Raw genomic sequence first — 4,057 nt, forward strand, 5'->3', positions numbered from 1 at the left:
ATCCGAAACATAGATGAAGCCACTTACTTATTTCTGATTCACTTTTATATTCAACACTCAGTCCAAAGTTTTGAATTGCCCTCCACCATGATTGGCTGAGATGAAATCTACATCCTACTAGATTAACATCAGGCCATATTTTTTCGCATGCATTATGAATTGCTAATTCAAAATCGACAACTATTTCTGTTGGACTAAAAACTAAATTTAACTCTAAACATTTTTCACAGATTGATTTGAAACAATTAATGTAAGTCTCTTGTTTTTTATCTTTTAAAAGACAGAAGACAAGTGGTATATAATGTCCATTAAAATATCCATGTAAAGTAAATAATTGATAAAAAAATTTAACACAATAATCAAATGTTCCATCCACATAAATTGTTTCTGAGATACATAAATATTTTAGATTTGTAATACAACTATATATAACAATCTCACTATCGAAATCAGATAAAATTAAAAAACTTTCATCTCTGATCGTTTTTGGTGCCATCTGAATAAGCGATGAAATAACTTCAGATCGCGAAGTTGGAACTGGTGGCATTAATTTTCTACGTGCATTATACATGTTTCTCTTTACCAACGACATGTCATTTGAAGTTAAATTTGTAGATAGCATACGACACGTGTACCTATTTTATTACTAATTAATTTTGAAATGTATTTATCCGGTTTATCACGAATATCTTCTACCGCTTTCCTTTTTACACAACTACTTATTTCTTGTCTTTCTAGTGTTTGGATGGAAATTGGAAGGCATGAAGTAATGTGAGTATCATTTGCAAAATGTGTTAAAGCAATATTATGCTGCTTAGCTCCAACAGTTTTTATAAATGCATTACAATTTTTGTTATTGCACCTCCGTTTTATTTCACCGGACGCGTATTTTATATTTTTATTATACTTATAATTTTTAAATACAACCAACAGATTGCCTCGTTGGCCAGTAATTAATTTTATACTATTATTTTCTTGCGACATATTTCGTTCGGACATATACAAATATCAGAAGTACGGAAACACGCAGACTACGAATGATTATGTTCGTCAAAGTATACGTCTTTACGTATACCTTATCTACTGCCGATATCATCATTGGAAATCCTGATTTCAGATAATATGAAGATAAAATTATTAAAAATTTGAATCGATCTAACCTTGACAATATCTTATCAATTTTGACAAGGCTGGGCATTAACGAGTTAAAAAGTTAAAGTTAAGTTAATAAGTTAATTTTATATTAACTTTTAACTTAACTGAGTTAACGTATAGTTAAATTAACTTTTAACTTTTAACTTTTTGTTATTGGTGCATATTAACTTAACTTAACTGAGTTAAAAAAAATCATAAACTTGCCCAGCCTTGAATTTTGACATATATCATCACAATAGATGTAAACGTATTTAATGTGAGAAGGCACGTGGCAATGTAAGTACTGTCGCACTGACCAGGTAAAAAAAAAAACTGGCGGAGTTTACCATAGACCTATTATTACCTTTTTATCTTGACCGATATTCTGGCGGAGTTTACAATCGCCCATAGTACCTTTGCATACGAAATGAACAATTAATAATATACAGCTGTGCACACACAGCTTGAATGTTATCGCGTGTGGCGTGTACTTCCATAACTTCGCATTGCATTTACAACTATACGTAGTTAGTACCTTTACATACGAAATAAACAATTAATAATTAACAGTTCAACAGTTGTGCACACAGTTTAAATGTTGTCGTGTGTTCTACATAGTATCCGCGGTGAGCTAGAAACAATTTAACAAAAAATTAAAATGAATAAAACGAGCAAATTTTCATACTTTCAAAATCGATTAACCGTAGATACTTATCTCATGTTCGCTATATTATGTTTATATTAAAATTTAATATAGGTACATAATAGTAACATTTTTCAAAATATTTTGACTCTTTTTGAGCTATAGACATTTGATATTTTTGATATTTCTTTAATTGTTTTGGTATAAATGTCAATAAAAAATATTCGTTATGTCAAAAAATTTGAAAATATAATACAAGGTTTCTTATAAGTTGTCAATGAAACTAATCAAAATAATTCAAAAATATATAAAATCAATATTATTTTGTAGTTTACAAACTGTCAAAAGTTAGAATTTTGACGAAATTCGTTCAATATTGCAAATTATTGTACCTATACACAAGGCTGGGCAAGATAATGATTTTTTTTAGCTCAGTTAAGTCAATATGCACCAATAACAAAAAGTTAAAAGTTAAAAGTTAATTTAACTATAGGTTAACTCAGTTAAGTTAAAAGTTAATACACACTTTTTGTTAACTTTTTATTAAGTTAAAAAAAAGTTAATATGTTTATACAACGCTAGCGTACTTAATTTTTTTCCAACCACAAACTTAATTATAGACTATAGTGCTTGTACTTTATACAGTATTTCCATATAAGTTAGATTCGAATGATATAAATTTTTAACTTTAAACAGTTTACGATACATATTTTTTGACACGATAACGAAATAGACTGAAATAGTGAAATATAATTAAATTAAAAACAAAATAAATAAATTCAACTTACTTCTTAAAATGAAATCGTTAATTTCACGTTATTTAAAAAAGAGTTCTAGTAAGTTAACAGTTAAGTTAATGAAAATCCAAAAGTAATTAGTTAAGTTACCTAAAAAGTTATAATTAAATTAACTTTTAAACTTAACTTTAACTTTTTAACTCGTTAATGTCCAGCCTTGTCTATACAATATATATTATATTATATACATATTATACATAATACAAATCTATTTTTACGGATTTAGGGGAGGGGGTGCGCCCCGTTCGCTCCCCCTTTGTATCCGGGCTTTCCATGTATCATATCATGCTGCATGCGCGGGGGGGAGGGGGTCGCATTTTATCAGTCGCATACAATGCGAACAAAATCTGTGCACGCCAATGCTGGAAAAGTAGAAAAATAATATGTACCTACACACTAAAACTATTGATAATATTATCAAATATATTTAGTTATATCATCGGCTGACTGACTGTCTTCGCTTAGAATCGTTTTTCTTATATAATGCTATTATATAATTTAATTCAAATTTCAGTGATCCATTACAGTGACGCAGTTGTAACCTATTGTACAACAAACCGACATCACCTTACCCGCTTTTCAAAATTATAATTATTTAGTTTATAATAATTTATTATAGATAGGGCATTTTATGAAAAATGTTTTTGAAATTTATATATAGTAGTAATTTATTATTTCACTAAATATTATACAAAGTTTTTAAATCAAATATATATATTTAAAATAATTGTGTTTTGAAGTGCAAAGCTTGAGTAGGGAACAAGAGTTCTAAATTAAGTTAGCTAATAGATATATATAAATATTAAAGATGAAACAAAAGTTATATATTAATATTAAAAGGTTTAGTTAGTTTAAAATAAATAAATAATAGGTAGTATTAAAATCTACAACGAAATCAATAATAATTATAAGTTGTTTTTTTTCCGGTTTAATCTAGAGCCGGAGAAGGAACTGTTGCTTACATTGCTTCTCCTCCGGCCCCCAGACAATTATAAGTTTTAATTTAATATAAAATTAAATTAATAATAAATAATTATTAAAGTACAACATCTCTTATCTTAATATATAAAATGACAAGGAAATCAGCTGTCTGCAAGCCACCCGTGGAACGGAAAACGCCAGCCAAGTGAAACCGTGGCGTAAAAAATTTAACACCGCTCCGTTTCTACAGTCCGCCCGACCCGTTCCCGTCGATTCCTTGGCGCGTCCAATCGCGTGCCTTCGCGGCGGCGGCGGCGGCGGTCGGTTGGTTTTCAAATGCTTTTTTCGCCAGCGTCAGTCGTTATTATTGCTTTTTTTGTTTTTCTCGATTCGTTTCGTCTTTTCAATTCCGCCTGTGCTCTATTTGTTAAGTTTATTTCTTTTAAAACCCGTGGATATGCGGTTTGTACTCAAATTCTGTTTGTACACTTTAAAATTCGCGTTCACGAAATGTAGGTCAGTCTTCGTTCCAACGCACAAGTGCACAATTTTGTTTTTGATT

Source organism: Acyrthosiphon pisum, chromosome A1 (genome assembly GCF_005508785.2).
Source record: "Acyrthosiphon pisum isolate AL4f chromosome A1, pea_aphid_22Mar2018_4r6ur, whole genome shotgun sequence".
In the NCBI taxonomy this organism is placed as follows: Eukaryota; Metazoa; Arthropoda; class Insecta; order Hemiptera; family Aphididae; genus Acyrthosiphon; species Acyrthosiphon pisum.